This window comes from Thalia democratica, chromosome 5 (genome assembly GCF_965202585.1).
Source record: "Thalia democratica chromosome 5, ktThaDemo2.hap1.1, whole genome shotgun sequence".
Lineage (NCBI taxonomy): Eukaryota > Metazoa > Chordata > Thaliacea > Salpida > Salpidae > Thalia > Thalia democratica.
The window spans coordinates 77,177,401-77,194,912 of NC_139169.1; positions in this window are offsets into that span (position 1 = coordinate 77,177,401).

A 17,512-nucleotide genomic window follows, 5' to 3' on the forward strand; every position below is an offset into this window, starting at 1 on the left:
AAACTTAACTGCTTTAAAACATTTAAATAAGTATTAAAGTTTTTAATTTACTTGCTGTTTAGTTTTTAAATTAATATGCTGCTATAAGTACAACAAAACTCAGAAATTACTCACATAGTAGTAAATACATAAAACAGAAAAAAAAAATTGCTAGCAGAGATTTTAAATGTTTACTTCAGCACTATGCTATCTAACTTTTTATATTATAAAAACTTTTTTAAGTGACATAGCTCATTTTAATAAGCTTTAATTTGCACAATGATGTAAGAGAAATGTATAACTTGACCATCAGTTTTTTTTTTCTTTAATTAATAGGTTTAAAAAAAAATAAAATAAACATACTTATGATATCTTTTATATTTACAATTTACGAATAAAACCATCAAAACTATTTACTACTTAAATTTTGTAATTAATTTCTGCACAAGTACTGTTTACAGCATCCAGCTTTGAGTACCCTGGAAGACAGACGCATTCGTATCCGGTATACTCAATTTTCTTACAGTACTCCGTAGCACTGCAAAATTCAGGATTTGTCCAGCAAGTAGGAGCCTCCGTAGTAGTTGGTTTAGTTGTTGTGAGTTGTTTAGTAGTAGGCTTACTTGTAGGTCCTCCTACAGGTTTAGTTGTGGGATCAGCAATAGGTTTTTCTGTAGAACTAGTACTAGTCTCTACAATAGGTGCTGCTGTAGATTGAGCAGTTTCTGCAGTAGATGCTTCTGTAAATTGAGTTGTATCTGCAGTAGATGTTTCTATAAATTTAGTTGTGTCTGCAGTAGATGCTTCTGTAGATTGAGTTGTGTCTGCAGTAGATGCTTCTGTAGATTGAGTAGTCTCTGCAGCAGATGCTTCTGTAGGTTGAGTTGTGTTTATAATCATTAAAAAACTTGATCAGTTAACATCTTAGATTCAAAACTGTGTACATACAAATACTACAGACTAATAATTGTGTGAGTCAGAATCTATTTTTACAGAAGTAGATTGTATAAGTACTTACATATTAATAATATGTAAAAAATATTGCAATATTAACACATAAATAATATTGAATCTTATATGAAAGCTTAAAGTACAAACTACAAGCCAGTTTTTATAGAATTAAAAAATATTATTTAACTTTTGAGATATTCTAATTTTTATAAAAAGTTTCCAATACAAACGTATAAATTGCAAGTTTTTCTAGGTCAATTTTCTTGGAATACTAAAACATCACTAAAAGCCTATTTTCTCCTTCATTTTTTGAGATAGAGACCTCAAATTTTCAGGAAACGTTCCTTTTATAATTCAATAGACTTTGAATGTTGGAATTTTAGAAATATTAAAAAAAAAAAAATTTAGATAAAACAAGCAAAAAATATAGGTGGTTTTTTTAATAAAATAAAAGTTTTTAACAAAAAAAAATTCCTGTACTCAATCTTTTTAAAATTTTATAATACTCTTTCTGTAAAAATTTGAATAAGATTGCTTATAAAATGAAGGAGGAGATAGATTTATAGTGAAATGGTCTTTTTTGCAGTTTTAGTTTGCGCCTTTCATTAGGAACCTATTGAGGTCACCGACTTTGACTGCTCATATCTCAAAAAATACTTTGAAATTTTTCAAACGGTTAAAAATTTCTGATAGCTCGGATAAAACTTTATAGAATAAGACCAACTTGTAAAATCAAGGTGGACCCCCCTATGCCCTTAAGCTTATTGTGTAAGTTAAGAATATTTCATATTCTATTAATAATTCATAAAAGTTCAAAAACAATAGTATTGAGTAGGGGTGGGAAATGTGTGACCTGTAGACCAGAATCTGCCAGCAAACAGAACTCTGTGGCTGTGAAGTATTTTTTTAGCTCTGCAGAAAACAAATAAAATTAAGCTCTTACTAGCAATAACTATACAATGTACTTTTAATTTATTTTTAGTACTCAGTTGTTTTTAATGAACCAGTGATTTAAACAATTAGTTTCAATTTTTTTTTTCTTTGTGGTTGTAAAAATATTCAAAACTACATAGCCCACTAAAACTTCTTTTTAAAAAGTCTAGCCAAAGAGAGAATTTTTCAAGCAAATTTGGCCTACCAACTAAAGAAGTTTTCCATCCCTAGTATAAAAGTACATAAAGTGTTTGTCAACTTAGACAAGAATGTAGTGTTTGTGCAAACTTATCAACTATAAAAACAATGATTAGATTTATTTGACAAAACGAAACCAACTTGTTTTCATAGGAAGTAGAACACATCTGGTTGTATTCTTGCTGCTCAGCATAAGTGTGTGTTGAGCTGACAGGCTTCAATTCCAGGCTGACTTCTGTTGATTGTGGCTCCTCTGCTTGTAAAACATCCATTTGTTCTTCACCTTTTTATTTATATTAAACTTATTAGATAAGTTTACTAACTATTCTTAAATTGCATTAGTAAAACATTTACTATATACCTTAGTACTTGTATATGTTAGTTTATTTAAAACCACAACGATCAAATTAAAAAAAATCCATTTTTATACATATTTCTGTACAGTGAATATTGTCAAACTTTGTTATTAAAACCAAGTGCATACAGTTTTTAATACGATATTTCTAAGTGTACTTCTAATATATAAACACCTTAAATTATCAAAAATGTGTATTTGCTTTATTAGGAAGAACCTAAAAAAAAATGCAAAAAAAAGGTATGCCGGCCAAAAAACTAGTTTAAACCCCAAAAATCACATATTTTTCACATTAAACAGTAATGAAATCACTTGTACATGTCCTAGACTTATAATTTATATCTTAAATGAAAGCTTATACTTATTGATATAGATTTAAAGACATATTAACTGCTTTTGATGTAATATGACATCATAATCACCCTAAATATATAAACTTTGTCTGTAAAATAATGATTTTTGGAATATTGAAAAGCATAGCTGGTCAGTGATTTTAATTAGAAAAAATATTGAAATACATAAATTTTTGGGTATATTTACTTACCTTCAAAAGTTAAGGTGATGTGGTGTGCATGTCAACGGGATAGTTCATAGCTTTAAATGTTTAAAAAACCCTTAAAAAACTATTCAATTAGCATTAGAAGAAATTAATGAGATATAAAAAAGTTATGATTTATTATAGTTAATTTTGTATGGCATTAAACATTAAATTAATGATTGCAAAATAAAGACTTTACAAAAAAATAAAAAACATTGCAAAATAAAACAAAAATTGTATCATTTTGTATTAACACTTAACATTGTTGCAAATGACTGATACTTTTAGAAGTTTTTGTATAAAAACACAAGTTATAGTTGTGTGAGTGATAATCTATTATAAAAAGAATTAAATTGTTTAGTATACTTGAACTTTGTTTCAAAAATACTCTACAGAGATTTGTTCGTCTTGTAACATATGGACTCTGTGGCTATAACTAATAGTTATTTTTCAAACTCATTCATGAATATTTTGACAAGTGTGTCTTTATTTAGCATTCACTCACTATGCACAATATGGTTTTTTTATTTTCTAGCTGCTTCAAAAAGTTGTTACATCAATGACTACAAAAACTGTATAGTTTTGGCAAATGTGGCAAAACGATTGAAATTAAATAATAACCAAAATGATTTTGCAAAAGTTAAATTTAATGCTATTACCTGATGAGATAAAGGCTTTTTGCTAAATATAATCAATGTCGTACAAATTGTTAAGTAATAAGCTTATTTTAAACAAAAAAAGAAACAATTTTGTAAAATTAAGAGTTAAACGCTTAATTTATATGTCTTTATAAAGTTGTCAATGTAGTTTATATGAGCTTAATGAATTACTGTAGCTTAAATATTAAACAACATGTTAACCAGTTATCGCCAATGTAGTAAAAAAGGTAGAAACTACGAAAAACTTTGAAAAGAATGAATAATAAGAATGAAATTAAAACAGTTTATTTTTTACAAAATAAAAAGTTTAAGGTTTAACATTATGTAAAATAAAAAGCCTTTTATGTTCGAAAAAGCTAAAAACCACCCTGCCATGCTAAGATAGTGTTTCAATTTGTAGTTTTTATGAATTCTCTAAAGTCTTACATTTTAATGTGACATCACAATAAAATAGTACTTTGCAAAATATTTTTTTCAATGAATATTCTTTTGAGAAAAGCACTTGTAGTAAAAACACCTTAGATGCTGTAGGTGTAAAGTAACTCTAAAACTTTTTTTTTCTTTTTTATACTGTTTATGTGAGCTTTGTAGAACACTTAAGCAAACTGTATTTGATTGTCAATATTCTTGAAAACAAAACTTGATGACTGTTGCTCATTTTATCTTTTAAAACTCTTATATTTCTTCATTGTGTGAGTAAGTTTAAGAAAGCATTTGACCTAGTTTGGCATTCAACAGTCTTGAAATTTATGTTGATAACCTATACTATTTTTCTCATGCAATACTTTGAAAAAATTCTTTATTCAATCTTCTAGTTCATCACAGAATCACATATCTTTATTCATAAAAATTGTGATAAGTTTTTATACTTACAAGTATGGCGTGTTCAGACAAGATCAATTGGCTTGAATGCACTTACTTGATGCAAAAAAAATCATCAAGAGGCTTTAAAAACTTGCATCTCAGTCTTTGAAATCTTTGAGACATCAATATAAAGTGAAATAAGTAGAGAAAAATTCAAAATAATTCTTATACTTCTATATTGTGTGAGTAATTTTAAGAAGGCATTTGACCTAGTTTGGCAACCAACAGTCTTGAAATTTATGTTGATAACCTATACTATTTTTCTCATGCAAAACCTTTGAAATTTTTTTTATTTAATCTTCTAGTTCATCACAGAATGCATATATCTTTATTCATAAAAATTGTGACAAGTTTTTATACTACAAGCATGACATGTTCAGACAAGATCAATTGGCTTGAATGCACTTACATGATGCAAAAAAAAATCTTCAAGAGGCTTTAAAAACTTGCATCTCAGTCTTTGAAACATCATTGTAAAGTGAACTGAGTAAAGAAAAATTCAAAAGAATTCTTATGAAAAATCTTTTGAACCTCTGTAAAATTTATAAACTTCTAGGTTTTTTCAAAGGTCTTTTATAAGTTGTAACTTTTGCTTTCTCCTACATCTTAAGATTAGGCAATGGATCACACATTTTTGGATTCTGATTGGATGATGAGTACCTACTACTGCAGCTGTTGAGGTTAGTTTGTTTAATAGTTTATTAGATTGTTTTAATTTGTGCAAAACTTAGTATTTTTGCTAGGGTTACCAGTAATACTAGTTGAATATTCAGTAACAAAGTTAAGGTTTTTTGGATATTCACAATAAATCTTGATATTTGTCTTTAAGTTTTAGATTTTCTATTTATTAATTGTTAAGTCCTTTTGTTACTATTAAATTTTTTGAGTTCTCATGCTTAAATAACATTAAGCTTTATATGTTAATTAAGTTTTGCACAAATTCAGACTAGTTCTTTCTATTCATAGAGTTGATACCATAAACGTATACTTGTTTTGTTGGGCTTCATTCTCCTAAGATTACTACCTTAAGTTAAGAGAAAACTTAAATAAGACTCAAAAATGAATAAAATCACTTAAAAGTAGCAACGTTTGTGCTAAACTTTATAAGCTTGTATAAAGAAGTTTTGTATTCATGAATGAAGCCCAAAGAGACAGCAAGCTAATCTAAGTGTAGAAGTTTATTTACAACATAAAAATTTAGTTCTGATTGTATTAATGTAGTTTATATATTTATAAGTTAATGATTTGTAATAAGAGTTACTTAAAGTGTGCATAAAAGATAAGTAGGAAGAGTAATTATAAAACAAAATTGTTATTAGTTCCAAAACTGTTTTAATTGTTATAAAGTTTTATTTATTTATTCATTTTTTTACAAAAGAAAACAGTTAAACCATATCAGGATTAGGTTTGCTAGTAAACAAAATGTTCCAAAACTTTAAATTTACACTCATATATTTACAAAGCACTTCACAGCAAGCAAAATTTAAAGGTTGTTAGTGTATATTTGTATGAGGTTTATTCTCACCTTTGTTTAATTTTTCTCTTCTTCTATCACTAATTTCTTTCATCTATCAATAATTTCTTTTGTTCATATTTTTGCACTAATAAGCATTTATCAACAACTTGCTGTATTGTGTTATATGTATATGACAAATGTAAAGACTCAATTTTGGTATTAGTATAGATATACAGCCATAAAGATTTCAAATGATCCAATTATTTGACCAAATTTTAAATGAGCTACAGGCTAATAAACATATGTTATTGACACAAAGTAGTATGGTTTAACTGTTTTAGTTTGTAACAATGTATTGAAATGATAAGTTCAAATTTAATTTGTATGAACACTTTAAGAAACACACAATAAGTTGTCTGAGATCAGTGATTAAACAAAGCAATTAAGTAAGCATTCAAAGTTTAAGTCTATTAGTGAATATATAAAGTAAATTAAAGTATACTAGTTAAAAAGTAGTGATGGTAGTCACCTTTGTATTTATTAGATTGCTGAATAATTACTTAACAATGAGACCAATTTAATTATCATGGATAAACTTTAGCTTAACAAGTTACATAACAAGTAAAGTGATATCCTTTAGTAGGAACAGTATAAAACTGAAGTTAAACAAGAATATAAACAATTTTAAAGTTTTATTTGACAAAAATGTAGTTACTACTAGAATCAAAGTAATTTTAACTGTTTAGATGAATCTCAAGTGGTTTTTTATTTTTGATTAATTTAAGTTTTATACTGTTTTTAAAAGGTTATCTAAGTAAAATAAATTTACATAAGCAAGTTAACTGACTATTGTTTGAGCATACATAAGAAAACAGTTCAATCATATAAATAGATTTGTCAATGTACACAATTAAAAAGTCTGTAGTTTCTTTTAATATTTGCTTTATTTTCTGTCATTAAAAAGTACACCTATCTAAGAGGTTGATGAACTGTTTTCCATGTATATGTAAAACATTAGGTACTTAACCAGGATGATGTAGTATCTGTATTCATTTGTTTTTGGGTTTTAACCCTAACTTTAACATGTAGTTTTAACAAAATAAAGGCATCTATAAGGTACGCATTCTAAGAATTACGCACTAAGTTTTAAATAACACTCTGTTATAAGTAAAGATTTTCTTCTAAGTACTACGCACCCGCATAAGGTACGCACTAAATTTTTAATAACACATTATTTGCATCTAAAATAAGGTACGCACCCGCTTAAAGTACGCACTAAATTTTTCAGGCCCCCCACCCATTTTTTTCAAAAATGGGGATTCCCCCAAACCGAAAATGTGATGAGATTTTTCGATGGAGATTATTTAAATTTATTTTTTAAGGCATTTCGCCGGCTCCGCCGGCGAAAAATTTTTCACATTTTTTCTTTTCTCTTTTTCTTCACGGCCTTTTTTCTTGAAGGCCACCTTTTTCTGTCAAATGGACCGTGAGTAGCGTAACTGCCAAACAAATATGCGTTATATTTGTACGGTCTTTATCTGTTATCTTTTACTAACCTTGAGCTTATGTGATCTAATTCATTGATGTGAAACCATTAAAGGCCTGACGGTAATATCAGTTATAGTTTATTAATTATTGACTGAGTGGTTTTGTATTAATGAGTTTGAAAAGTAAGTTTTAGGTAGCGGACAAGAATTAAAAAAAAACAAAGGGCTACGGCCGGTCGATGACACGGTGCTTCGCACCTGTCATCTCTCCGGCCTGCCCTTAGTTTTTTTTTAATTCTTGTCCTTTAGGCCCGGTTACTATGCTGGTCGGCACCTAATTAGTTTTTTGTTTGATGTACGAGTAGTTACGCACGTTCTTATAGTATGTTATTTTTCGCTTAACATATAGTTTTATATAGATGTAAGTGGCCTGACCTTAGTTTTTTTTAATTCTTGTCCTTGGCTACTACGCTGGTCGGCACCTTTATTAGCTATGACTTGGATGTACAAGTAAATGTGCTCGTACTTCTAAGTGCAACTAAATTGATTTATCTAGAAGTTAAGTTATAAGATATGAAAAACTAACTTGACAGCTGTAATTTACTCATGGGCAATTTGTTTTGATTTTATGGTATTTCTACATAAACTATTTTCTTCTTAATTTGTCCACATATGATTAGAGATTTTTACAAATCATTTGCGTTTATTATACCTTTTCTGCTTTTTTCCACATTAAATCCGTGAATTTTGTTAAATTTCATTTATTTCAAGTTTTTATTATTGTTGCGTCATAATGAGATAGTCTCTTTTTTTTAATAACTTATTATGTTTTTGCTTCTTATGTAAAATACATGCAAGTTATATTTATAAATTTATTTTAAAGCAAACTTTCTAATAATGGAAGAATATCATCAATTGTATCAAGCTTTACTAGTTTTTTTTATGTTTTAGTCTGTTGTAGTTGCCTTGTTTGTTATTTATTGGTTGTTAATGCTTGCAGGGACCACTTACATATGCATAATAAGTAATGGATAATATGTTTTTTTAATAAAATTCTTGTATCTAAGCATATATGGTAAGCAACTAGTAACATTTAATTGCCTGGTCTCGTTTGATTTAGTTCAAACGAGAGAAACATTGTTTCGTTATTAAAGTTTAAAATATTGAATTGATTATTCTCCTTATTATTTAGTCAAAAACTTTCATTGTGATCTATAAAGTAAAAAGTACACAATACTTCAATGATACTAATAACTACTTTTTATGTTTATTGTAAAATTTAGATCATTCAGGGTTGCCAAAAAACCTTGAACTTTAAACAACTTTTACATGTTAAGTAGTAGAATCTTGGTTTGACGCGAATAATCTATCAAATGTATAAATACTTTTTGTCATCATATTTTTTTTATTTAAAAATACATTTAAAGTAGCTTCATAGTAATGTTGTTATGCTGTTTAACACAGTTTTTTTTACCTTAAACTTAACTTTTAACTAAATATAGAACAATGAACGTGTAATTTGAAAAACCTAGAAGAAACCCAGGGGCAACCCTGATCATAAATCTTGTTTTTATCAATTTCGATATCAAACAATCATTTTGTTTGTTTTCCTACTATTTTATTTTGATAGAGCAGTGTTTCTTACTTAAACAGTTTTATTCATGTAATACTAAACTTAAATTAAACAAATATTCAAACTACAACCAACTCTTATGATTTTATCATTAATTATCATCTTGTTGCGCTAGTTTATACTGTTGTATTTATTGCATTGAAAAATATTTATTTCACTCGAAATTCAATGAGATTAAAAGTAAAGTTACCATTTTTTAAGTATATGTATTTTTGAGTTGAATCCAAAAATCCGTAAATTTTTTTAAACTAGATATGTGACAACCCTGTATATATTTACACTATAAAACTGTCTCAACCTCAACTTAAAATGGCGAATTGATAAACTGGTTACCAGCTTTAAATAATATTTTTAAACCGAACAGAGTTACACCAATTAAGTAACTGTTTTATTTTTGAGGTCTTGTTTATAATTTTTTAAGAATAGTTTTTGAAGTAGCAAAGTCTTTGTATACAAGAATGAAAATATCTTTAAATTTGAATGTTTGTAATGCGTGAACATTTAATTTAAAGATTTTGTATTTTCTTACTGATTTAATCTATGTAAACACAAGGGTACCATTGTCTCAAAACTGTAGATTACGCTTGGGCTTTATGTAGCCCAACTAACTCGTTTCTACTATTTCTTTAGTTAGTTTACTAATATTATTCTCATTTTTTATTGAACTTTTAAGTCGTTTTAAAAGGTTAATTTTGGTAGAATTTTTCAAGGTAAGTAGTGTATATTTATCTATATATTTAAAAGATTAAACTGTTTCCTCTAAGTAATAATTACAGTTCAAATATACATCCCACTTAGAGGCTTTAAAAGTTTAAAGTTTTTGTTTAAAGTTGTTTTTCAGCTGTATTTTATGTTGTGCAATTTAAACCAAACTTTTGGTCTACAAGGTTGTGTAAACCATACATAATGTTTGCTAATGTCTTATCTAAGCACAAACTTGCTGTTTAGTAATTTAAAAGAATTTAATTCCCTAGTTCGTATTTTTTAAAGCGCATCTACTTAATATAAGTATTTTCTTGCTAAGCCATAACACTGTTCTTATTTCAAATAACAAAGGCATTTTACTTACGTAAAATGAATAATACAGGTACGCTTGGGCCTTATGTTATATACGTAAAAATGTGTGATATTTGTTTCTCAAGTATTGTATTACCAATAATAAATACTTAAGACCTTAATCTTTAAATTTAGATCATCAGTTTGGTTTTAATTGTCTAGTTAAGCACTTAATAATTTGCTAATTATCACTAGTTCACCCTTTTATTAACTTATATTTCTACATTAATTTTGTTTATTTTATACTTATCACTTTGTTGATCAGTATTTCTTAAGTAAACAATTAAGTATGCATCCAGTTTTAATCAATACCTTACTGGGCTTAAAATAAATTTATACTAAAATTACTTTCAATTCTTTTTACTTGATCTTTATCATCTTGTTGCGCTGTTTAATGTGGTTATTTCCAATTTTATGTCCAATTTTATTTCCAATTATTAAAATAAACGGTCCTAAACAAAAAAATCAATTAAAATATAATGAGTCTGAAATAAATACTGGCAAAGTTATAAAACTAAGCCAATCAAGTAACCATTTCAATTTCGAGGTCGTATTTTTTTAGCTGTTTTAAGTGTCATTTGATTCTATAAGATTGCATAAATAATGGTCTTATTTTCTGTCAACTAATTTGCAAATTTCCTTAGTTTAACATGTTTTAAAGCTCGTCTACGTGGTTTAAACTTTTTTGAACATTTATTTTTTTCAAATCTGTATATAAAGAAAGGTTAGAAAACGGTGAAGTGGATTTATTTAGCCTTATATTAATTAGTTTTAATTTATTTATGGGTCAATCTAAGTCTTACCAAACAAAAACGGATCATGTTTTAGTTAATGTTTTATTGTTATTACTGTAGAATTACTTGAAAGTTTGTTTAAAAATAAATGGTTTTTCATGAGTTTGTTCTAAAGTTGGTTTATAAGTCTAATTCGTTATTATATTCTAAATTTATTTTTTCTTGATTTAGTTCTACTTCGATAAATTTTGGTTTAAAAAAGAGTTTTGTGTTATAAAGTTTGTTTTACTCATGGTTTAGATGTATTTTTAGTTTAGTAATACCTCATTGTTTTGTTGATGTTACTGTAAAATAACTTAACAATTTAAATACCAAGGTTTACTTAAAAAATTTTCCACGGGTTCTCTTTAGTTAATAATGTTCGTAAATAGTTTTAGTTCTTTTAAGTGCAAGTATATAAGCATTTTCTTTTAAGCCAAAATAATTTTCAATCAAGTTCAATAATAAACGTCTTAGTTTGTCCACATAAAATAGTTTGCATTTTTTAAGCAACGAAATATCTTTTTTTATCCATTAAGGTCAGGTGTTTTAGTTGAAATTTATTTAGTCTTATCACACACTATTATTACGTCATCATATAGCCTCATTAAGTATGGTATTTTTCTCTAAATTTTAATAACATATGCTTTAAAATGTCAAGATGTATTGATGAAGAGCTTCTTTTAATGTTTTATCATTCACGTTCTAGTTCTTTTCTTAGTTATTGCATTGTTATTCGTATGTTAATTATTACACTTGTTTTTGTTTATTATTAATGATCTGTAGAACTACTTGGTTGGTTTGATTTTGGATGCAATTAAACATTAGATTATTAGAAATCTATGCGTGTGTTTATACTTAATTTAAGTGAAGCAGTTGTTTACGGATTCAATACTGTTTTCCTTTAATTTCACTTCATAACTACAAATAATCCTGCTTTGAACTACCTTATCTACTTAGACTATTTACTCTACATCTAATTTTACTAAAAAAGTCTGTTTATTACCAATATAAAATTCAATTGAATCTTTAAATCTAGTTTTTAAATGTCTGCATCATACTTCTTTAAACGAATTCCTTACCTTACAAAGTATTCACTAAAGATTTTAGTTTTAAATGAACCAACTTTTAGTCTTTTTTGTACCAGTCTATTATATTGAATACTCTTTTAAGTTTTATTTTATAATTTCTGAGCTTTTTAGGTTTTCAATCTCGTTAAATATTTAAATCATATTTGTGACAAATCAGTTAGTTATTTGTTGTTCTGTTTGAAGATTTTTCTTCTTAATTTAATTTCTAATACAACTAATTACTGCCATCATTTAATTAGCAAATCTTAAAAGTACAAAAGTAACATACAAAGATCATATTTATACTGTGGTTTTTAGTATTATAAGATGGATATTTAATACAAATTATGTATATTTGTATTAAATAATCCATATATTATACTCTAAGTCAAGTTCAACAAATTTATGAAACTAATTCAGAGTGACATTCTTGTTTTATGTTGTTGCCATGGTTTTCTTGAACTAATCTTGTTTGTTCGTTGTATCGTCAGCTGTTAAAATTCCATGTCTAAAACATTGTTAATTTGTCATTATTAAAAACACTTTGAATTAGTTTTTTGTCTAAAATAAAACAAAGCAACTTCAAATATACCATTTAAGGACTTTTATAGCTTTTTTACTTAGTTTTTACTTTTCTAAAGCTAAGTCGTATTACTGTCATCAGCTGAAATTGCTTTATTTTTTGCTTTATTTGAACCTTATTATTTAAGAAAAGTTGTATTTATTTCCAGTACTTATTAAAGTTGTATTTATTATTAATAATCGTAGAATATTGTGAATAAATGTAAAATTAATTTAAAGCCATTTAGTTTCTATAACTGTAGTTGTACTACACCTGATGAGCGTGTAACTCAACAGTTTGTATTTTTATTGATTTTATTTACCTATTCATAATCATATTAAATTTTCTTGGTTTATACAAGGTTAAGAGTCATTTTTGAGTATTAAACTATAATTTCATATATTTAAGTAAACTATAACTTTAGCTGTTAGAAAGCGTTTCAAAATTATGAATCACCGTTAAAAAACATTTTTAAATCAATATATTGACTTAAGATAGAAGTTTATAAATGATTACAATATTCTTTAAGAGTTTGTTTAATAGACTGACCTTCTATTCAATTTATCTTAATTCTTATTTTAATCGGTTGATATTTATTCAGTTTAAAAGTAAGTAGTAAGGGTTAATTCATGTTTATTTTCTATGTTTAAACTTTTATGGTTTGTAGTCTAAAGTTTAAATAAGACATCATGTTGTAATGTTCGTAAATTATTAAACTGTCCATGTTATTAGTTATTTTAATTCAAATTTTTCCTTTAAACTTTACCAAAGTCTTTTACATGTTCTTACTCTTTGAAATGACGTAACAATCAAAATATCTGATTTGAAATTTTCTTATTTTCATTTGTAATGTTAAAACATTATCAGTCCTTTTTTTTTTTTTTCCAATAAACTGTTTTGATTCTATCTTTAAAATGAGTAAACATTTTAGTAAACATTTTAAATGTGCAGTTAGTTTTGTTCTTACCTTTGTTTTATTTTTATTTGCATTCATTATTATTGGGTTATTACAGGTTTTATTGTATGGTTTTGAAAACTTTAAGTCTTGTGTTAACAATATATCAATTGTTGTCGAAGATACGTTGTACATTAAGCTTGAGTTAATTTTTTGTACATCTTAAAGCCATTTTTAATCTTTTTTGTACCAGTCCATGATTTTAATTACTCTTAAGTTTGAATTTAAATTCTGAAATTAATTAATATTCTGAGTTTTATTCTTAGTTTTCAACCTCATTAAATATTGAGGTCATACCTGTGATAAATCAGTATTTAGTTTGTTGTGCTTTCTAAAGATTTTTGTTTTTAAATTGTTTTCTAAGTTTTCAATATATTTAATTACTACCATCATATAATGAGCAAATGTTAAAAGTACAAAAGTAACATACAAAGTTTCATATTTATACTGTGGTTTTTAGTATTATAAGATGGATATTTACTACAAATTATGTATATTTGTATTAAATAATCCATATATTATACTCTAAATCAAGTTCAACAAATTTATGGAACTAATTCAGAGTGACATTCTTGTTTTATGTTGTTGCCATGGTTTTCTTGAACTAATCTTGTTTGTTCGTTGTATCGTCGCCTGTTAAAATTCCATGTCTAAAACATTATTTTTTGTGTTATTTAGTTGTTGCATTGGTTTTTTGCCCTAAAGTATACCAAGTTTAAATACACTATTTAAGGGAGTTTTTAACCGTTCAGATTTCAGTTTACTTTGTGTTTGCTAAAAAGTTTAATTTCATCAGCTAAGTAATTTTTTAAAGTCAGTATAAACGTTGTATTTGTATTAGATTCATTAGAATTGCTAAAAGCACATTTTTTTGATGCAAAATATACTAATCATTATAAATATAAAGTTTAACTTAGACCTCAAGTTAGACAAACTATGAGAAGCTCAACAATCAAACACCACGAAAAAATATACTTGAAATTTAATTGAAATTTAATTTAAATTACAAACGAGGTTCATTAAAATTGCTTTATGCAAATTTTTGCGATAAAAACATACTAATCATTACAAATATAAAGTTTAATTAAGACCTCAAGTTAAACGAAATATGAGATTCTCCATAATCGAGTATCACGAAATATACTTGAAATTCAAATTAAATTACAAACGAGATTCATTAAAACTACTTTAACCGCATTTTTTTTAATAAAAATATACTATTCATTAAAAATATAAAGTTTAATTTAGACCTCAAGTTAAACGAATTACGAGAAGCTGAAACAGTCAAACATCACAAAATATATACTTGAAATTTAAATTAAATTACAAACGAGGTTCATTCAAATTGTTTTAAGCACAATTTCTTGATAGAAATATACTATTCATTAAAAATATAAAGTTTAATTTAGACCTCAAGTTAAACGAATTACGAGAAGCTGAAACAGTCAAACATCACAAAATATATACTTGAAATTTAAATTAAATTACAAACGAGGTTCATTCAAATTGTTTTAAGCACAATTTCTTGATAGAAATATACTATTCATTAAAAATATAAAGTTTAATTTAGACCTCAAATTAAACGAATTACGAGAAGCTGAAACAGTCAAACATCACAAAATATATACTTGAAATTTAAATTAAATTACAAACGAGATTAATCCAAATTGCTTCAAGCACATTTTTTAATAAAAATATGCTAATCATTATAAATATAAAGTTTAATTTTGACCTCAAGTTAAACAATTTACGAGATACCACATAATCAAGTATCACAAAATATACTTGAAATTTAAATTAAATCTCAAACGAGATTCATTAAAATTGTTTTAAGCACAGTTTCTTGATACAAATATAGTAATTATTATAAATATAAAGATTAATTTTGACCTCAAGTTAAACAATTTACGAAATACCCCATAATCAAGTGTCACAAAAAAAACTTGAAATTTAAATTAAATTACAAACGAGGTTCATTCAAATTGTTTTAAGCACAATTTCTTGATAGAAATATACTAATCATTATAAGTTTAAAGTTTAATTTAGACCTCAAATTAAACGAATTACGAGAAGCTGAAACAGTCAAACATCACAAAATATATACATGAAATTTAAATTAAATTACAAACGAGGTTCATTCAAATTGTTTTAAGCACAATTTCTTGATAGAAATATACTAATCATTATAAGTTTAAAGTTTAATTTAGACCTCAAATTAAACGAATTACGAGAAGCTGAAACAGTCAAACATCACAAAATATATACTTGAAATTTAAATTAAATTACAAACGAGGTTCATTCAAATTGTTTTAAGCACAGTTTCTTGATAGAAATATACTAATCATTATAAGTTTACAGTTTAATTTAGACCTCAAATTAAACGAATTACGAGAAGCTGAAACAGTCAAACATCACAAAATATATACTTGAAATTTAAATTAAATCTCAAACGAGATTCATTAAAATTGTTTTAAGCACAGTTTCTTGATACAAATATAGTAATTATTATAAATATAAAGTTTAATTTAGACCTCAAATTAAACGAATTACGAGAAGCTGAAACAGTCAAACATCACAAAATATATACTTGAAATTTAAATTAAATTAAACCAGGATACAGTCAATGTCATGTCTAGGACAAAGGCCAGACAAAAGTGCATGAAATAAACTTTAAGCGTTTTGTGGACAGCTTATAAGCGGGAGATTGTTAAATTTCGGACAGTCGTATAACTTTAAATACTGACTTGCTATTTTGCTAAATTAAGCTTGGTTTTAAATAAACAACCCCAAGGTAGTGTTTAGCTAAAATCTTTTTTCTCGAGTAAAATGTAAAAGTTAAATGTAGGTAACAAAATTCCCAAAGTAAAATACATCGCCCCTTTAGTCAACTGTTTGGGTATTTTCGGCTGTTAGGAGGCAATAAGTTGCGAAAAGTAAACAGTTAATTGACTGGAAAAGTGGTAGTAGTTTTCAAAATTGTGCAAAGGGAGCGATTCTAAAAACGAGTTTGAAAAAATATGCTTAAAACAAGATTTGGATACAGGAATTTGATTGGTTCATATGATTGTATCATTTATTATACGGTCTAGTACACTACAGACTGGAACTATGTTTGTTTACTTTTTTTTAAAGCACTAAGAACATCTTTAACTTGATGAAATGTAGATCAATAGAAATTAGCATAACATTTTAAATAATATTAAGTTTAAAAGTTGTAACTTAGTATCAATTTTAAATCTACTTCTAAGAAAAAAATAAAAATAATTGTCAGTTATTAACTTTATACACACATGCTGGTCAACAAACCATTCCAGGCTGGTTTAATTTTATTTGAAAACATTTGTACGATAAAATTCACATGTGAGTAAAACTAAGCGGTTAATAGAGTAAGTTCAAACGAATAAATCTGATTAAAACAGGTAGTCAGCCGGCAAAGAAACGCGCGGGAAAACTTCGCCCGAGAAACTTTCAAAGTTCGCGCTCGCAAATAAACGGTAACCAGTAGTCGCCCCTGTTGACCAACTTGTGGTGCTTATTATATTCATATGTGTTTAGTCCAGCCGGATCGTAAATCCAGTAGACGTACGGAAGTGCTGACGGGGTGTCGTAGAGCTCAAGGACTTCTATTTCGACCTCTTGACCGTCGCCAACGCGCTTCCAACTGCCCGAAGAAGAATCGAACGTGATGCCCAGTTTTAATGGGAACTCCTCCACGATGCCTAGAGCGTCCTCCAACTCCCTGTAAACGTGTATTTTGAGTGGTAACTTGGCACGAGCTGTTAAACGTACCAGAAAGCTCTTAGTTTTTATTTTTTGAATAAAATGCTTTTCAACAAATGATAGAAAAAATATACTGGCTAAATTCAAACAGAGTTGATACTGTAAAAGTAAACTTTATTAAAAAAAAAACAGTATGCGTTGCACAATTGCCGGTAAACAAAACAGTTTACATGTTTTTCTCTTGACAAGCTGATGCACATATTTTAGGTTTTGTTAAACTTTCACTAACTGTCTGCTTTCCTCCGTGTAAACCCTGGGGTCGT